Raw genomic sequence first — 21,310 nt, 5'->3', positions numbered from 1 at the left:
TGGAAACACAAATGTTCAGTGATTCCAAAATGAAAACAGGGAAAGTTAATTTTGTCATCCTTACCTAATAAAATTCTTAATGGGTTTCTCACCCATTATCATAAATACTTTTATTGTGTCTAAATTTTTTTCATCAACTGTGAAGTAGTAAATCTTGCTTTCAAAAAAATAAAAAATTGCAGAAGAGACATGTTCCTTGGGTGTTTAGATCTCTTAAGTATCATTTGCTACTTGGGATTTAGTTCTCTTTCCTCAATTTGGATCAGAAATAAACATTCTAAGGTAGATTTAGCATGTGTAGTGCAATTTTATGCAATGCAGGGAAGGGATGAAAGAGCTCTTTAAAAAGGAAGGGATTCTTGAAGCTTTTGTAAAACTCTTACTTGAATTCTGTTAAATACATGAATAATATTCTGATATGTCAATGGCCATAAATCCTATGTTACATTTTGCATTCGATGTAATTTGAAGCATACTCTTGTTACTTGTACTCAAAATAACCTTTACTAAATCTAACTTCATGGGATTTTGTGTATAAACATTAAATCAAAGTTTGAAAAAATCTTCAGCTCATATGAGGCATATTTTTGAGTACCATTAATAGCTTCACATTATGGCAATGAGATTATCATCTTGGTTAACTGGATTGAAATAACATCTAGTTGTTCTTTTTTTAAAAATTGTATTTATTATTCACGAAAGATACACAGAGAGAGGTAGAGACATAGACAGAGGGAGAAACAAGTTCCTTGCAGGGAGCCCGATGCAGGACTCGATCCCTGGACCCAGGATCATGCCCTGAGCTGGAGGCAGATGCTCAACCGCTGAGCCACCCAGGCGTCCCCTATCTAGTTGTTCAAATGGTGATTACATTAGGGTCAAACAATAGATATTTTTATTTCAAATTCAGGTGCAGAAAATATTTCAATATATGGCAGTCTACTAAACCAGAGATAACCATCCTCAGTGTCAATAAGCATTTGTCAAGCACTTGGTATGTGCCGGGCATTGCAGTAATATAGGCAAAGATCATATATGTATTTCCTCTTGAGCTTCAAATAATTATTTTGGGGAATATGAAAATAAGTAAAAATCCAAGTGAAGCTCTGTGATCCCTAGATATTTTGTAGTTCCTGGGATTCACTGGGTGTTCCGAGGTTAAATATTCATGTATTTTACCAATCTATAATATTCACAACTATCACTTCTTTGGATACTGAAATTCACCAAATTTGGTGAATTCACCAATTCATTCTGTTTTCTTTTTCTGGACCACCTAAATTGGACCTTTTCTTTCTTTTCTCCATACTGCTTCACTTCTCATATTTTCCATCCCTTTTCTCTGTGCCGATTTTATGGCAACATTTTCAGATCTATCCTCCAGTGCTCTAATTCTTTCATTATCTGCATCAACATGCTGTTCAACTTGTCCATTTTTTTCCAACTTCAATATTCTCTAATCCTCATGGCTTTTTGAGATCTTTTTGAAATCTTCCTGAATGTTCTGCATTCCTTTGTTCCTTCATCATTTTTGATCCATTGTATTCATTTAAATGTATGAAACTCACTTCCTTTCCATAGCATTGTCAGTAATTGCACTGTGCAGTCTTTGTGGATCTGATCCTATAGTTTGCTCTTTCTGTCAACTCTTACTCCAGTGGTGACTTGTTTACTCCAGACACTGTGATCACTATTTCAGGTCCCAGAGAAGTTCATCTATGTGAGTCTGCCCTAATGTAAGATTTCTTCTTTCTTTTTTCTTTTTTTTTAAGATTTTATTTATTTGTTCATGAGAGACAAAGAGAGAGAGAGAGAGAGGCAGAGACACAGGCAGAGGGAGAAGCAGGCTCCATGCAGGGAGCCCAACGTGGGACTCATCCGGGGTCTCCAGGATCATGCCCCGGGCTGAAGACAGGAGCTAAACCGCTGAGCCACCCAGGCTGCCCTAATCTAAGATTTCAAGCTGGATTTTTCCAGGGCATGTACATGGAATGAATTCTGACCCAAATTCTTGTTATATATATACATATATTTTTTAATATTTTATTTATTTATTCATGAGAGACACACAGAGAGAGAGAGAGGCAGAGACACAGGCAGAGGGAGAAGCAGGCTCCATGCAGGGAGCCTGATATGGGACTTGATCCTGGGTCTCCATGATCATGCCCTGGGCTGAAGGCAGGCGCTTAACGGCTGAGCCACCCAGGCGTCCCTGTTATATATTTTTAACTAGGATTCTCAAAAGACCTTTTCTTTCTTCAGTCATTCAACCTGATGCTAGGAAAAACACCAGCAATTTTTTCAAGATCTTCCTTCTCTAGAACAAGAATTGTATTGACTGTATCCTTTGAGGGTGTTTTTTTTTTTGTTTTTTTTTTTTATGATAGTCACAGAGAGAGAGAGAGAGAGAGAAGCAGAGACATAGGCAGAGGGAGAAGCAGACTCCATGCACCGGGAGCCTGACGTGGGATTTGATCCTAGGTCTCCAGGATCGCGCCCTGGGCCAAGGCAGGCGCCAAACCACTGCACCACCCAGGGAACCCTCCTCTGAGGGTGTCTTATATCACAGAGCCCTAGCTCTATGACAGCATTTCTGACCCATCTATACATTGTTTTGGGGATCTAGATTTTGGTGTTTCACTAAAACACTTCATGGATTAACATTTGTCATCAAGAAAGAAACCAGCTTCAAAAACTAATTACTCTTTTCAAACCATGGTGCATTATTGTTTCTCACCTCCAACTTGCATTTGAGCTCTGTATACTTGAAATGTTTGAAACCTATTCTTCAGCATTTTTATTCTCCTGAATGGTTTCAAGTTAGTCATCCCAATAATTTTAATTTTTCTCAAAACCACTAAAGTAATACTAATAAGTACACCAAATATTAATAATGATTTAATTTTTGCTACTTTCCAGTGCTAGTATTTTTTTTCTTAGTGCTTATTTATATTTTTAAAATGTGAACAGGGGTGCCTGGAGTGCTCTGTCAGTTAAGCATCTGCCTTCCGTTCAGGTCATAATCGTGGGGTTCTGGGATCAAGCCCCACATCAGGCTCCTTGCTCAATTGTGACCCTGCTTCTCCTTCCCCTCCTGCCTGCTCTCCCCCTGCTCCTGCTCTCTCTCTCTCATTCTCTCACTCGCAGATAAATAAAAATCTTTTTAAAAAAATTAAAAACATGTACAGAGAGGCATTTGCTATTTTTATAATTAGAAAAAAGTTCATGAAATAAATATTATGATACATAATTTCATTATATCATGGCACTAAAATGTGAAATATGATCAAATTAATCATGATTTTTTCATTTTTCCATTTTTCCCCTCTTTATCTACCAGTCTGGACTCAAAGGTAGTTCCAAATTTAAAACTGTACACAAGATACAAATACAAAAGGCTCCAAGACAAAGGCCTCTATTTCTGATATATTTATTTATGCATTCAATCATGTATATTGGTAACTATTCATGGATATTTATTTTATCATTTGGACTGTAATCCAGTACATGAAATTTATTTCTTTTTCCCAAATTGCCCCATATTTCAGTTATCTCTATACCCCTTTGACATATACACCCCATCATTTGCCTTGTGAGCATTTCCTTCATTTCTGATACTACAAGATGTTCTAGACTTATCTTGTATATTCCCTGCTCCATCCCCAGAGTCAACCATTTCTCCAAGATCTCTGATCCCTTTTGTTTTGTTTGTTTATTCTCTCTCCTACTATAATATCCAGGCAATTCTCCAATGTCATTGGCAGCATTGAAATAAGTAGATAGGAAGATTAAAATTCTGAAAGAGGACTATTCTTCCCTCTGACCAATATTGAGGTGGGAGAAGGGAATCTCTAAGTTTCAAGTTTCTTTTTCTCAAATATTCTCTTACTACTCGGATCTGGAAGCAGACACAATCATGGGAAATATGCAGTAAAGTGGGAACAATAAAGCTCCATATTTCTAGCAAGAAAATCAGAAAGTGTCAGGGAGATCATGGAGAGGAGGGAGTTCAAGGAAGCAATCCTATAAAATTATGTACAACTTGTGGACTCAAACACATGAAGTATATATATGGATTGGATGCTAAAACAAATAACACAGTCTTTGAGAACTGAATTATGTGTTAGAATACCACCCAGATCCCAAACGGATCCCTGAGTAATGTATGGGTGGAAGAGATATGAATAACATTTGCAAGGGCTTTGTATACTGAACTGACATTAGAAAGAATTAATGCACTCAGAAGATGGGTAGGAATTTGTGGCCTGAATCTAACTAGGTATTTATCTGCTTTAAAAGAACTAATGTAATAAGAATTAAATAAGACTCAGAGTCACATAACTCATTCCAAGATGTCTAGAACACAATTCAAAATAATTCTACATATTAAGAAATAAGAAAATCTGAACATCTCCCAATGAAAAAAGACAACCAAAGGATACTAACAATGAAATTACACAGATGTTGAGATTATCAGACAAAGACACTTTTTGAACAGAGCATAATGTGGAAAGCCTCAGCAGAGAATAAAAGATCTTTAAAAAGAACCAAATTGCAATTTTATATAATAATCACAATTTTAAAAAATCATTGGAGAAACTCAGAGGCAGAATGGAAAAAAAAAACAGAAAAATATCAGTGAACATGTGGAAAGGCTATGAGATCACCTGATCTGGACGACAGAGAATAAAAACAAAGATGATTGAGGAAAAAACTTACAGAGCCTCAAGAACACATGGAGCAGTAACAAAAGATCTAACATTTGTGTCCATGGAGTCCCAGAGGAAGACAAAGCATTGTGGAAAAAAAAAATTGAAAAAAAAAAAAGGATTTTTGAGTGAAATGAGCAAATATCCAAAAGTTTTGAAAGATCTTTTTCAAAGAGAAATATAAAATCAAAATGATCCTATAATTATTCAAATAAACTGAAATTACAGTTTAAAATCTTTCACAAAGGTAGCACTAGCCTCAGAAACTTTTATTGATGAGCTTTACAAAATATGCAAGGAAGAAAGAATTCTAATCTTATGCAAATTATTTTAGAGAATAAGAAAAAATAAGCATGCTACAATTCATTGGAAGCTAACATAACCTTAACAATGCGGGAATTAAATGAGAAAAGAATTTGTTAACATAAATGCAAAAATTTTAATCAGAATATTAGCAAAGTGATACCAACAATGTGTAAAAAGACTGTACATCATGACTACGTCAGGTTTACTTTATAAATGCGGTTAATAATAAAAATTCTATTAAAGAAATGTATAATGATAATAGGTGATAGGAGAACAAGACCCAGGAAAGAAAAAAATGTATTTTAAAAATTTTAAATTATTTATTAGAATACAACTGAATCTTTTAACAAATTAGGAAAAGAACAGCACCTCTTTGTGTGGAAAATGCACAAACACACAGTAAATATCTCACTCATTCTATGCAAAGTATTCTTTATAAAATAGGAACAAAACAAGGATGTCTGCTGGCACCAATTCAGTCAACATCACATTAAGGATCCAAGGCAATGCAGCAAAACAAGAAAAATATATAAACATCGAAAAGTAAGATACACAGTATTCAATGGTCTCAATGTATAAAATCATCTATGCAGAAACTGCTAAAGAATTCACAAACAAATTATTAGTTTCAAGTAGGTAATTTAGCACTGTTTGCGTATGTAAACATACAGAGGTCCCCTGAATTTCTAAATACTAGCAAGAAACAATTAGAAAATAAAGTCGAAAAAAGATATCACTTACAATAACGATACAGCTTATGCAGTATCTAAGAATAAATCTAACAAAAAAAATGGCAAGACTTAAAAGCATTTAAAGAGGCATAAGTAAGGAAGCATCACCACGTCAGGGAGGGGAGGACAGGATATTGTAAAGATTTTAATTCTCCACAAAGTTGATCCATATATACAATGCAATGCCAACACTGTGACTTAATAAGCAGTTTCCAAAAAGTAAGTAGAGGCAGAAAGAATATAGGAGACTCCTGGAAAAAAAAAAAGATGCAAAAGAGGAGTGACTTGCTTTACCAAAATCAATATTTATTTTAAGGCTATATAATAATCAAGACTATCACGCTAGCACAGAGATAGATGTTTAGATTCATGAAGATAATGGAAAGCCCAGAAAAGGACCCATACATATATAGAAAAACTTACATATCAGGGCTAGAATTACAGAACAGTGAGAAAAAGTAGACTGCTCATTATGTGAAGCAGAAACAATTATTTATCAATGAAGATTAAAAATAGATTTGGATCCCTACCATATACCATTTAAAAAGATAGACAGACAGGTGGATGGATGGATGGGTGGATGGATAGATAGGAAGGTAGGTATATAGATGGATAGGTAGATGATAGATAGATAGATAGATAGATAGATAGATAGATAGATAGATAGATAATGTATTAAAAATTCATATGCAAAAAGGCAAAACCTTAAAACTTTTAGGAGAAGATATAGGAGACTGTATGGAGGATCTCAGAACAGGAAATCATTTTTCAAGACACAAATGCACAAGTAATAAGGTAAAAAATTGCCAAAGTGGACAGTCTTATACCTAAGTTCTTCACCCAAACACAACATAAAGAGGATGTAAAGCAAAAACACAGACTTGGAGATGTTACCTGCTACCCATATAACTAAAAAAGAATTCATATTCAGTGTGAATACAGAACTTTTAAAAATCAAAAGAAGAAAAAAGTAGTTAAAAGAAAAAAGGCAAAAAACGTACACCGTCATTTCACAGGAAAAGAAGCATAAAGAGCTCATGACACCATGAAATGATTCCAAATAATAATCAAACACATGTCACATTGTCAAGACATTTGAAGTTGAGCAATACCACCCATTGGCAAGGGACTATAGTGGTAGGCATTTTGAAGCACTACTTGTGACCATTTAAATGGTCATGGTTACTTTGGAAGAGACGTGGCTTGACCTTCTTTAGCACACCACCAGCTGGCTGTCCTCCAAAATTCATTCACCCTTTTTTGTTTGTTTGTTTGTTTTGTTTGTTTTGTTTTTTTTAATTTATTTTTTATTGGTGTTCAATTTACCAACATACAGAATAACCCCCAGTGCCCGTCACCCATTCACTCCCACCCCCTGCCCTCCTCCCCTTCTACCACCCCTAGTTCGTTTCCCAGAGTTAGGAGTCTTTACGTTCTGTCTCCCTTTCTGATATTTCCCACACATTTCTTCTCCCTTCCCTTATATTCCCTTTCACTATTATTTATATTCCCCACATGAATGAGAACATATAATGTTTGTCCTTCTCCGACTGACTTACTTCATTCATTCACCCTTTTGTTAAGTATTGTTGGATTGTTTCTGAGAAGAGCCTGATGAACATGGGATTGTGGAGTCAGGATCATATTTCTTTGCCTCTTTACAGGCAGGTACTGCCTGACCGTTGACAACAGGGTGTGAACAGGAGCTGTGGGTCATTTCCAGGCTTTTAAAAAGTGGCTGAGCTTCTTGCACATTCCCTTTCTTTCTCCACTGCTCAAGATGAAAGGGATGGCCGCCAAGAGATGGAAGAGGTCTTGGTCTCTGAATTACATTCTAGAGGATAACCTTCCACTGATCCAGAATGCAGTTAAGGTATTCTATGATTAAGGAGATGAGTTCATAGGTACTTTTGTTTCTAGTTCTTACTTTAGATAAACATAACTAATGTAATCAGAAAAGAGTAAGCATGTGCCTATCCTAAGAGCAAGTATGTCCACTTGTAACTATTTCTCCCAGAGAAACTCTTGCTTGAGTGTCCCAGAAGTCAGGTACAGTACAGTCATGTACAGTAATATCCATACTAGCAGAACATAAATGTCAAACAGTTCTTAATGAGGAACAGTCAGAGTAGGACAGGCATGTAAATTGTGGGCTAAGAGTGCAAATGAATATTTCAGCGCCAAAATAATAAATCAACCGCAGCTACACACAATCAACATGGATGAATATCAGAAATATAATAATGAACAAGACAGAGTGAATCATAGAACATACACAATGTGATGGCATTTATGAGAAGTTCATAAACAGACAAAAAAAGTAGAAGAAATGCATTGTCTCAGTCTGGTCAGGCTACTATAACCACATAGCACAGGTTCAGTGGCTTATAAGCAAAAGAAATGTAATGTAATGCTCACAGTCCTAGACTGGGAAGTCCAAGATCGGGGTATCAGCATGGTCGTATTTTGGTAAAGTCTCTCTCCCTGCCTCATAGCAGGAGGCCTCTGTGTCCTCACATGGTAGAAGGGACACGGGATCTCCCTGGAGCTTCATTTGTTAGGCACCAGTCCCATTCATGAGGGCCTCACCCTCATGAATTAAGCACATCTCAAAGGTCCTACCTTCCTAATACCATCATCTTTAGAAGTTAGGATTCCAATGTGGGAATTTTGGGGGAGACATAAACATTCAGACCCTAGCATGCATTATTTAGGGATACACACCCTCCCTGAGAAAGAATAAAAATAAAGTTAAAGATTTAAACACATACCAGAAACTGTAAAACTCCTAGAAGAAAATATTGGGGCAAAGCTTCAAGACATTGTTCTGGGCAATGATTTCTTGTGTATGATACCAAAAGCCCAGGCAACAAAAGCAAAAATAGACAGATGGGATGGCATCAAACTAAAAAGCTTCTGCACAGCAAAGGAAGCAATCAACAGAGTGAAAAGCAACTTATGGAATGGGAAAAAAAATATTTGCAAAGCACATATCTGATAAGTGCTTAATATGCAAAACATATAAGGAACTTTTACAACTCAATAACTCAAAAAACAAAAACAAAAACAAAACAAAAACAAAACTTCCAAATAACTGAATTTAAAAATGGGCAAAAAAAAAAAAAAAAAAATGGGCAAAGTGGGATCCCTGGGTGGCGCAGCGGTTTGGCACCTGCCTTTGGCCCAGGGCGTGATCCTGGAGACCCGGGATCAAATCCCACATCGGGCTTCTGGTGCATGGAGCCTGCTTCTCCCTCTGCCTATGTCTCTGCCTCTCTCTCTTTCTCTCTCTGTGACTATCATAAATAAATAAAAATTTTTAAAAAAATTAAAAAAAAATGGGCAAAGTATTGAGGCACTTGGGTGATTCAGTCAGTTAAGTAGCCAACTCTAGATTTCGGCTCAGGTCATGATCTCAGAGTCCTGGGATTGAGCACCATGTAGGGCACCCCATTCAGTGGGGGCTCTGCTTAAGGATTCTTGCTGCGACTCCCCAGCTCAGCTTGCATGCTCTGTCTCTCTCTCTCTCCCTCTCTAAAATAAAATAAACAAATCTTTTCTAAAAATGGGAAATATAGTTAAATAATTTCTCCAAAAATATTCAAATGGCCAACAAGTGTATGAAAAGATATTCAACATCACATGGAGTAGGAGAAATACAAATTGAAAGCTGTGTACTGGTAATGGGAGTGTAAAATGGTGTAGCTGCTATGGAAAAGAGTATGAAAGTGCCTCCAAAAATCAAAATAAAATGAGTATATCACCCAGCGATCCCACTTCTGAGTAATTATTCTAAAGAATTGAAATCAGCATCTCAAAGAGTTACTTGTATACCATGTTCATCACATTATTCACAAAAGCCAAGATGTGGAAGCAAAATTATATTGATAATTATTATATATCTTTATATGTATTATACATATTGTATAAATTCTTATTTATATTATATATGTAATATAAATAAGTACTGAATAACTAAGGAATATTGTTATTTATGTTTTTAAAATAAACAATATAAATACATATCAAATAATTATTAAAATATATATAAAAATTGTTAACCTAGAGATTTGCTATACAACATTGTCCTTTTAGTTAACAGTACTGTCCTATACATTTAAAAATTTTTTTAAGAGGATAGAGCTCCGGTTTTGTGTTTTTTTAAGCTAACATAAAAATAATAATAAAGATAAGCAAGAGAATTATTAATACTAATGTCAGGATAGTAGTTACTTCTGAGGAGTAGGGCAGGACCTGCCATCGAGGAAAACATAAAGATCCCCACTGTGTTACAGCATAAGCTGGGCGGTGGGCTCACAGAAATTAGGTTCATTTTTATTGCTAACACTGTGCACATGATATAGCTACTCTTTTATATGTTATCTATTTCACATAAAGCAAATTTAAGAGCTGGGGCACTTGGATGGCACGGTCAGCTAAGCATCCAACTCTTGATTTCAGAATCTCAGGATCAAGTCCCACTGCCAGCTCCATGCTGAGTGGGGAGTCTGCTTGAGATTCCCTCTTTCTCTCCCTCTCCTGAATCCACCCCCACTCTCTCTCTCTCAAATAAATAAGTCTTTAAAAAAAAAAACAAAAACAACAACAACAAATCTAAGATCTAAGTGACATGATAAACGGCGAATTTAGCACAGGACCTAGAATGTATTAAGTTGCATAGTAATAATTCAACAACCACTTCTCGGTAAGTTTAATTTCTTTTTATGGCTTTATGTATGATATATGACATGTGTAATATATAGCACATATACAAACTATGTATAAGTGTATACTACATATATATTTCAATATGTATGTAATATATAGCATATAACACAAATAAAGCGTATCATACAAGCCATATAATTTATATAAAATGGATTCAGGGGTGCCTGGGTGGCACAGTCGGTTATGTGCTCTGACTCCTGATTTCAGCTCAGGTCCTGATCTCAGGAATATGGGATTGAGCCCCAAGCTGGGCTCCAGGCTCAGCAGGGAGTCTGCTTGAGATTCTCTCCCTCTTCCTCTACCCTTCCCCTGCTTATGTGCACACACGCACTCTCTCTCTCTCTCTCAAATAAATAAATAAATCTTTAAGAAAATGAAGTGAGAAAAACAAAACAAAACAAAAAAATGAAGTGGGTTCATACCCTATAGAACTTTGTATCTTGCCCTTTCCACTTCCTATTCAGTGGTGAATAAAAAAGCAAGCCCTTTTAAATACTCTTCCTAAATGCAATGTTCTATGGCTGCATAACACTCACTTCTACCGTCGTGCTGTAATGGACTCAGGCATTCCTCTGTTGTTCGACGGGCACTTCACAGAAACCATAAACTGCACCAGAATATTTGACTACCTGGGGGTCCCGACTTCAGTCTGTGAAGGCTTGGAGGGGAGGGGCGGTGGATCCCAGGCCCCCCAGCACAGTAGGCACCTGCTAACGGTCTGCAGGGTGCAAGCGTGCACGGTTTCCTTCTGCTTCCCAGGGGCCGCCTTACACAGGCCTCGAGTTTTTATTTCTTTGAAGAAGTCTGATATGAAGCCTTTCCTACAACGGTGCCGAGTTGCTCCTCCTGACGGCTGGACCACAATGGAAAGAATTCTAAGGTATTTCAAGACCCAAAATAGAAAAAGAACAGTAATTGCCTCTCCTGGCAGCTTACACACAGAATCAAAAGCCCCAATTGCACGGGTTCCTTGGAACAAATGATATTCACCTTCTGTAACTGTCTGATGTTCAATACCTTTTTGCAAGGGTTGTTATTATTCTTGTGTATTTATCTAAGACTCAGAACAAGTAGAAATCTTCCACATCCACAAATTAACAGAGGGATGATATCATAGGTTTTGCCTATCTTTTAAAAATAACTTAAGCTTCAACGAGAGCTCACATTTGGGAAGAAATTCTGGTTTGCTTCCCAGAAAGTTGGGTGATAAACTCTCACTTACGGACCTGTGATTTACCTATGCGGGGCATTTTCTAAAATGCATCTTTAAGGCTTTCTGTTGGAAGGACTCTTTGGGTTTAATAGATTGATCATGATAAAAATCATAGAATTTTATAGCTAGGAAGAGCCTTGGTGTGACAAGAGGATGAAAGCCCAGAGTCCCACAGCCAGTGTGCAGCTGTGGGTACACTGGGACAGAAATCTGATTCCCTGCCCAGAATGTATATTCCTCGCCTCGATGCCTGGACAGTGTGTTTGGAAACCATTAGAGGTCATTGTGGTGACCCCAGAGGTCCTCTCTCCCTCCTGTGCCTTGCTGTCCTTTCTGTTGGCTCTGCTGAGGCACCTCCCATGGCATCGGCTGCGGCCCAGTCCTGAGCCCAAGACTTACACCTCCTCACTGAAGCACATGGCTCTAACAAGAACTTCACTTGGCTCCATCCTGGCCTTGTTTCTGGGCATGGCTCTACGGGTTGTATTGTATTCCCCTAAAAAAGGTACTTAGGGGCTGCCAGGGTGGCTTAGCAATTGAGCGTCTGTCTTTGGCTCACGTCATGATCCCAGGGTCCTGGGATCAAGTCCCATATCAGGCTCCCTGCAAGGAGCCTACTTCTCCCTCTGCCTATGTCTCTGCCTCTCTCTCTCTGTGTGTCTCTCATGAATAAACAAATAAAATCTTTAAAAAAAAAAAAAAAGATCCATTGACATCCTAACCCTCATACCAAAAGAATGTAACCATATTTGGAAAAAGGGTCTCTGCAAAGGTAAGCAAGTTAAAATGAGGGCAGTAGGTGTGTTGTAATCCAATACAAAGAAGGATGATTTGGAAAGAGAAAAAGCCACGGGCAGAAAGAGATGATGCAAAGACACACAGAGGATGCCATCTACAAGCCGGGAAACACCTTAGAGCTACCAGATGCTGGGAGCGAAGCCTGGACAGATCGTCCCTCACAGTCCTCAGATGAACCAACCCTAATGGCACCTTGACTTCAGATTTCTGCCTCCAGAGCTGTGAGGCCATAAATCCCTATCATTTAAGTGGCCCAGGGTGTGGTACTTTACTCGGCAGCCCTCGGAGGCGACGCAAGAGGCATCCTTCTGCTTCATGACCTCTCACTGGCAAGCTCTCTCTGCTAACAACCTTTTTAAAAATTCTATTTCTCCCTTCAGACTTTTTAGGGAAAGGATCTATTTGGTATAGGTCTTTCTTTCATATCTGATGAGTCTACAGATGGGCCTCTTTCAGGTAAGGGCCCCACACCTGGCTCCATCAGCTCTGATTTAAAACAGTGCACATCCCTTTAGCTGAGAGTGGGTTTCAAGCTGAGGCTATAACTCTGGAGGATGGTCAGGCCCTTAGGCACTAGATTGACATATCTTGTACCATCTTAAGGAAAATAAGATAAAATGTATAATGTTAAACATTTGTGAAGCCATCTAGCAAAGGACAGAGAATCTCCAAGCCAAAATAGTAGGAAGAGGCCCTGAAATTAAACATGGCTGCATAGCAAAGATAATTGTAGTATAATTCATTATAATTATAATAAAATATTTGAATATATATTTCCTATATATTGAATATATATTCCTATATATATATATATTTTTTTTTTTTTTCCTTCAAAGGGAAGTTAGGAAAGTCTAGTAAAACAAAAGTGATGAGCAAGACATGACGGTACTTCCTTAGGAGTGTTTACAGGAGAGAGACACCAGAATATTCCCATCATATAAGAGAGGAGGCTAAGAAGGAGTCATCCACAAGATGTCCATAGAGGTCTTCAAAGCTACCTCCCAGTTAGTGTGGTTCTGATTCTATACTTACCAAGTAGCCTTATGCTCAGTAAGCCAACCTATGAAGCTTCTGGGAAGAGGAAGTCCTGGAGGATGGACATGGAAATTCTGGTCATTCCCTTCCAAGGAAATAGATTTTCATTCAGATTTATACATCAGTCTCTTGTGAATTTAATCAATAGGAATATATTCCCCCCAAGATTCACAAATCCTCCTGTGACCTGAAATAATTAGGCCTCAGAACCAAAACTCAAAACTATACTCTGAACAGCAGTAACCCCAACAAATGCTACCATTGCCCAGACCCTTCTGAACAGTTGTGTGCCTTTCCCTTCTTGTTCCCATCTCCTACTTGCCACTAGGCATCTAAGTGAATATTAAAACTGGAAGCAGTCCCACCTAGGCGAAAGAGAACTAAATTTGGACTCTGACAGATACTCCTTAAATTCCATCTTGCCACTCATTCTGCATATAATTCTGAACAACATGCTTACCCTCTATTTTTTCAACTTTAAAATGGGAATATTAAAATTACCTGACAGGTTCGGGAGAAAGGAGGCATCTTGTATAGAGTAGAGCACAGAACGCACGTGTAACAAGTGACAGCTCCTTCCCCTGCTGGTGGATCATGCTGGTGTCGAGTGAATTTATAATCTTCTCAGTTATCTCTTCTTACCAGCGGTTGATGGCTGTTCAGGGAACAAAAATTAATTTTTACATTAGCCCAAGCAAAACATAATTAGGGAGTCAAATCTGTTGCCGTAGCAGCACGAAGAGTAAAAATAGGAATGTGCCTCAGAGCTAATGGCATCTTCAGCAGCCAGGAGTGTCCTTGTAAGCCCATCCCTCACATAGGGCAGAATTTATGGGCCTTTCATGGCACCAAGCAAAGAGCACTGGGCTTGGAATTGAGACTCCTTCATTAGAGTCTTGCTTCTGTCATCTTGGGGAAGACCTCGGGTTATTGTATCTCTTTCTCTATGCTTCCTTTTCTTAATGGGGGGGGAGGGGACAGTGTTCCCAGCTCAACCTGAAGGTGTATTGAACACCTTGAACTCAGAAAATCCTGGAACAAGGAGGCTGATAAATGGATGCTCTCAGGATCTGTTTCATAAAGGAATGGGGATGGGGCACCCGTGGGGGGTGTACCGCTCAGATCTCCCTTGGAGGAAACTTACCATGAGAAGTGTAGTGAGCAGTCAGCCCCCAGAAGCTCCCCCTTCCCCATCTTTCATGAATCCTCCATGGGGTCTCCACAGCATTCACATGAAAGTCACATTTTGCTCCCTGCTTCTCCCATCCTATGGCTGAGCCCAGCAAGTGTTCTAGAACCAGGCTATTTCTTCCCTCCAAGGGCTCCTCTAACAGATCATCATTGCTTGTGAGGTGTGGTAGCTAGGCTCCAAGGTAGCCCCATTGAGCCCTCAAGAAATACAGGGTCTTCCCACCCCGTGCAGACTCCTCCCATCAACAGGCTGATCTTACAGCCAGGGGTCCACAGAACTGATAGTGTGTGACTTCCCAAGGTGATAAAATACCTCGTAGCTGCCATCTGGTCGTCAAAAGATGTAGTGTTGGTGCCAATCATGGAGGCACAGCAGTGTGTGTGGGAGGTGTTGACATTGGTGGTGATGTGCTGGTAACTAGTTGGGACAACAGTGTGCCATCGACACTGGGCATTGGTGACATAGCAGCCTTCATGTTGCACTGACAAGAATGAACCTGCCTTGCAGCATGCAAGCTCCGAGCAAGAGCAAGCAAGGAGTAAAATGCCAACCACACAAGGGACCCAAGATCCTGCTTCTCAAGACATACACATAACACAGCTCCTGAGAGTCCTGAAACCAAGCCTGTGAGGGACAGGAGGAGATGTCCACTTTCAACTAAAAGAGCAATCCAGGATGAAGTAGTCATCACTTGATCTCCAAATGTCAGTTCAGTTGGGTGATAACACATTAAATGTAAAAATTGGGAACTTCATTATATGTTTTCCAAAGACCCTACTTTTGACATTGACACATCACTGTCAATGTCAACACCCTACTTGATGCGCTGCTTACACTGCCATCCATTCGCACCAACATTACATCTCTTGGGTGCCAATATAGCACCTGATATGTTTCTACCAACCGTCTCCACACCTGTACAGATTATAGAAAACTGGCCCTGTTGCTAGAAGGGAAAAAATTAAAGATAAACTTCAAAAATGAACAAAATTTGGGGAACCTAGATGGCTCAGTTCATTAAGCATCTGCCTTCGGCTCAGGTCATATCCCAGGGTCCTGGGATGGAGCCCTATGTCAAGCTCCCTGCTCAGCGGGGACCCTGCTCCTCCCTCCACCGCTTCCCCTGCTCTGCTTTCTCTCTCTTTCAAAAAAATAAATAAAAATCTTTAAAAAAATCTTCCTTCAAAAATGAACAAAGTCGAATCTCTCCCTTCTCTTTCCTTCCTCTCTTCCCTGTTCCCCTGTAATGACAAGCCAGACAGAACTTCCCCACCACTTTGGAGGGAAGAATGTTTAAAGGCTTATTTTGTTTTTTTCTTTCTCATCAACCAAGAAAGCAGCATTGATATGGTACAAAGCCGGTCAGCAGCAGACGTTGCTCAGACCCCTACCACTGGGCTGGTTCCCCAAATGTTGAGATAACTCAAACATTTCTTTTTCGGTGTCAGTACTATTTCCTTCTGATACAGCATGGAGCCTGAGCCCCCTAGCCTAGTCCTGGATTTGAGGTGATTGTCAGGCCACCAATTCAGAGAGACTCCATTCATTTAAGGCCAAACTGTGTTCCCTAATGGAACTGATTAGCATTATGGGTGGGTGTGAAGATTTCCAAGGGAGTCTACTGTGGTTTGGAGCCAGCTCCTCTGCTAAGTGTGCATGTCCAGTGAAGGTACATACCGTCAAGTGCAGGAGGTATGTATAGATGAGCTATAAACCTTGACACCAGAGTGAGGATGACCACTGCTCTCCATTTCCATTGACGCCACTCAAGGTCCAGCCTCTGACATCTCTTGCCCGGACTGCCATATCCATTTCCTTACAGCTTTACATCCCTCCACTTTCGCCCTCATCTACACCTTCTTCCCACAGCACAGAGTGGGTCTTGAAAAAGGCAGCCCCATTCATATCTCTCCACCTCTTTAAATGCTGTTGCTTATAGGGCCAAGTCTCAGTGGCCCTCTGTGACATGGCCAGCATCCACCTTTGTTTACTGTGTGCTTGTATGTCTGTAAAGTCCCCAACTGTGCTTTCCCCCTGCCTGGAAAATTTACCCCATATCTGGCCTCTTCTCACTAGTTCCTCCTCACCCTGCAGTTCTCTCCCTGATCATCTCTCTGATTGTGGACTTCACAGCATGACTTACACTTGTGACTAAATAAACACATGTGTAATAATCTGTTTTATGTTTTTCACTCCCAGAAGACAGGTGCATGGTAGACGTTCAGAAAACATTTGCCAGATGAGCAAGTGGGTGGATGGATGGATGGATGGATGGATGTGTGGGGGATGGGTGGATCGATGGATATATGGCCATGTTGATTGTCTGAGTGGTCTCACTTAACTTTGCTTCCTTAATATAAGCCTTGTGTCTCTGATATCATAAACTTCACATCTAATGAATGGGAGACACAGAAATCATGACGCTTTTCAAGGAAATGCCCAGGACCCTTCTTAATTTCTTATTAATTCTTCTCTGGTTCCCACCTTTTACCCTTTGATTCCTCATCATCAGTTTCCTCTTGGTGGCATTGGGTTCCCTCTTGCTTTGTTTAGTTCCCCTATGTTGTTGTTACCCCCTTTTATCTCCCACTCTGGAAAGAATTGTACCTGGATCTCCTCTCTCAGTCAATACTCTTATCTGCGCTATTGATTCTTTGGAACCCAACTCCTAGCTCCTGGCCATTTGGCCAATACCTAGTAGTACCTTCCCAGGCATCGGTGCCTTCCTCTGATTCCCAACTGTCATGATTGTCTGGATCCAGCTTGAAGTTTGCAAAGTCATAGATGGCACCTGATATTTTCACAGAGGAATCCTTGGCAGGAGCACTTGCCTAACACATAGTAGGCACTTGGTACATATTATTGAACAAATGAATGAATGAATGCCTCCAGGTGAGGTGGGTGAGGAAAGAGCAACAGTTATTTGAGCTGACGAGACAGGGGCCGGCAGAGCCTGCTGTCCCCAAGTGTTTTCAATATCCAGAGGGCTGAAGATAATTAAATGGAAACCATCCATTCAACTGTTCACCATGACAACTACCTTTGATTGATGAGCCCTGAGGAATAGCCTAGAAAGATTTCAATCTATCTGAGAGGATCACTACCAACCAGGGATTTTTCTGAGCTGATTTTTCTAAGATCTGCAGATAATGTTGTCACTAAGTTTGACGGAATGACAATTTTCAATTCATCCCTCTAGTACCTCACAGTGTTATCTGGCAGCCCGCATGCTGGCTAAATGGCATTTTAGTGTTAATGCAATGGCATCACGGTCCTGTGTATCTCTTTCCTCTCATCTGGTGTAAGGACATCTCTTTAAGGGAACAAAAAATAAGAAAGCGGCAGGTCCTCCCATGATAACATTTGTGATGAAGAATTGCAAATGGCCCAGAGTCATGAAAAATCCAGTAGTGCATTTAAAGAATATGTGCCTTATTACACACTTGTTGAATACCATCCATGATACCATATTTTACTACGTTGGTTTACCAGCAGTGCATGGTCTCAAGATGGTAAGAAATAGTTGAACTTCTTGCTCTAATTCTAAGCACGGCCCTACCCCAGCTCTGTCCCCTATCCCAGGGGTTTGTGGACCACGGGTTGGGAATCATTACTCTTGATCATCTTTGTGAAGTTCAGGATTCATAAGTTAGTGTCCCTTTTGGGTACAGCCTGAGGAACTCAGCCACAGTGGGCTTCCTGAGTATGCCTCATTGCCAGGGAGTCAGTTTCTTCTTGCCTACAACAGATCTTCCTGGGTCATTTATACTTTCTCCCCTAAAGCCCTAGAACATTTAAATCGAGGGGTCCTGATGTATTGAGAACCCCACTGGTGAGGGCATGCTTGCCCTGCACAGTGTGGAAAGATACTTCCCTCCCAAGTTGAGAATGAGAGCGTTGGAGTGAACCAGACTTTACACCTGACTTGAGGGTGAGGGCTGTCTGTGGCCACTGATGACTCCTTTCCATCCAAAGCCTCTGACATTGCCTGCATCATGACATATCTGCCTCTACAGGCCTATCCCTAGCTCATCCCTAGCTCCAAGTGCAATCTCAGCGGCCCCACCGAGCAAGATGCCCCAAACTGCTCAGCTCACTCTTGTAAACTAAAGATCCTGTAGCTAGGATAGGATAGTCCCAGAGTAATTTCATCTCAATAGCTAATACGATTGAAGGACATCAACTCCAAACTCCAAATTGCATATGAAGTTAAACCATTCCCAGGTCAGCTGTACTTGCTGCAGGATGGAAAGTCAGTAAGGCTGGACCAAAGCACCATCTGGTGAATTCTTCACTTCCCTGACAAGTGCTGCTATCCTCTATCTGCCTTGTGAAGGCTGCCTTTGGCTCCTCCTTCTTGGGGAAAGGAGTCAGACACCAGGAGGAGGAAGGGGCAGGACTGCTCCGAAACCCCTGGGTGGCCTGGTGGTCTCCTTTGCCCATAAGCAGGAATTTACTGCCGCCTCTTGTTTTGTGGGTCCTTTGGAGCTCCCCACTGGCAAGCCACCTCACTCTGTTCCCTTAGCAAGGCAAGGCCCCTTTTGGCAGGCTATTACAGCCACCCCAACTCTGGCTTCTTTCTTCTGAAATTCCCCCTTTCCTTAGGAAGTTCTGCTTCCTATGGTGCTCCCACTATTCCAGGGAAATGTGCATTCTTGCCCACAATCAGAGCAGTATGCCAGCTTCCAGCATGCTCACTGCTCTCCACACGCCATCTGAGAAACTGCATTCCAGGAGACCCATAGAAGCATCCTGGGTGCCCCCTTTGAAGCCCTTTAAAACTGGGAGCAAGACACACACCAACTCTGTCCTGAACTCTCCCACTTTCATTGCGCTAAGAGGCACAGGGCCTGTTGTCTGCCACCTTTGGAATTCTAAGCCTTTCCCAAATGGTATAAATGCTCATTTGAGAATGTAAAGTGCTGGCCATCTATAGTTATGCTTTCTATCTTTGGGCCTTCATCTAAAATTGAAACAGTCCCATTTTAATACTCAGTGACACATAAAACCGCAGAATAATTTACAAAAGCACAGAAATATTTACAAATTTTTTAAAGATTTTATTTATTTATTCAAGAGAGACAGAGAGAGAGAGAGAGAGAGAGAGGCAGAGACACAGGCAGAGGGAGAAGCAGGCTCCATGCAGGGAGCCCGACGTGGGACTCAATCCTGTGACTCCAGGATCAGGCCCTGGGCCGAGGTGGCGCTAAACCGCTGAGCCACCCAGGCTGCCCAGTATTTACAAATGTCTACTAATTTACTCAAATATAAGGCACAGCCCCAAGTACTCAACAATAAACTACTAAAACTAAACATATACATTTCCATGATCCTGCAATTCCCCTCCTGGGATATACTCCAAAGAAATACGCACATATTCCCCCAAAACACACAGAAGAATGCATGTACCTACACAGTTCATGATAGTTCCAAACTGGAAACTACTCAGATAAACAAAAGCAGAAGAAAAAAGTGCATCACCCTAAAAAAAAAAAAAAAAAAAAAAAAGTGCATCGTGGTTGATTAATCCACAGGAGTACAATATAGCAGAGAAAATGGACAAACTATTACCCACATGCAAGATGGATGAAGCTAACAAGCATAATGCTTAACAAAAGAAGGATATATGATTGGATTTCATCTATATAAAGCCCCAGAACAGGGAATACTCATATATAGTATTAGAAATCAGAGAATGTGGGGAGATGCCTGGGTGGCTCAGTCTGTTAAACATCTGACTTTGGCTCAGGTCACTATCCCAGTATCCTGGGATCAAGCTCTGCCCTTTCCCCATTGCTCATGCTTTCTCTCTCTCACTCTGTTCTCTCCCTCTCAAATCTTTTTTAGAAGATTTGAATTTGAATTTAGAAGATTTTTTTTTAGAAAAGACAAAATCTTTTTTAAAAATAAAGAAAGGGGATCCCTGAGTGGCTCAGCAGTTTAGTGCCTGCCTTTGGCCCAGGGCATGATCTTGGAGTCCTGGGATTGAGTCCTGCGTCGGGCTCTCTGCATGGAGCCTGCTTCTCCCTCTGCCTGTGTCTCTGCCTGTCTCTCTCTCTCTCTCTCATGAAATATAAATTTTAAAATCTTAAAAAAAAAGAAAGAAATTAGAGTAGGGATGTCTGGGTGGCTCTGTCGGTTTTGCGCCTGCATTTGGCTCAGGTCATGATCCCAGGGTCCTGGGATGGATCCCCGTGTTGGGCTCTCCACTTGGCAGGAAGCCTGTTTCTCGCTCTGCCTTCAGCTCCCCCTGCTCGTGCTCTCTCTCTCTCATTCTCTCTCTGTCTCTTTGTGTCTGTCAAATAAATAAATAAAATATTCAAAAAATAAAGAGAAATGAGAATAAAAGTAGTGAGAGTAAAAGTAGTGACCAAGAAAAGATACAACAGAGCCTGGAGGATGTGGATTAAGATTTTCTGATTGGGGAGCTTGGTGTGTTTTCTTTGTGAGATCACATCACACTGCACATGCTCATCTCTCTACAGTCCTTAAGAGAGCAAGTCAGCCACAGGCAGAGTGTGTGACTAGGCACTGTGGCACTTGAGAAATGAATGATTGTCGCCACATTGGGTAGGGGGGTGGCAATTCAGCCAGAAGG

At 40.4% G+C, this 21,310-nt stretch overlaps 1 long non-coding RNA gene across 6 annotated transcripts in view; it reads right to left on the bottom strand.

Moving 5' to 3' along the window:
* LOC144319744 (uncharacterized) overlaps positions 1–16,810 on the bottom strand; it is a 54,033-nt gene extending 37,223 nt beyond the window's left edge. For 2 of the 6 annotated variants that reach the window (XR_013385462.1, XR_013385464.1), the window contains exons 1-3: positions 15,025–16,012; positions 14,022–14,175; positions 13,518–13,572 (exon numbers count right to left, since the gene is read on the bottom strand). This is a non-coding gene — a long non-coding RNA (uncharacterized LOC144319744). Of the gene's footprint in view, positions 1–13,517; positions 13,573–14,021; positions 14,176–15,024; positions 16,015–16,389 lie in introns of those variants that run through there. The other 4 variants (XR_013385465.1, XR_013385463.1, XR_013385466.1 and 1 more) reach the window with 4 other exon arrangements.
* Positions 16,811–21,310: the final 4,500 nt, after the last annotated feature.

The sequence above is a fragment of the Canis aureus genome, chromosome 8, assembly GCF_053574225.1.
Source record: "Canis aureus isolate CA01 chromosome 8, VMU_Caureus_v.1.0, whole genome shotgun sequence".
Lineage (NCBI taxonomy): Eukaryota > Metazoa > Chordata > Mammalia > Carnivora > Canidae > Canis > Canis aureus.
Note: the sequence above shows the minus strand (reverse complement) of the source record. Positions and strands in the feature narration are given on the sequence as shown.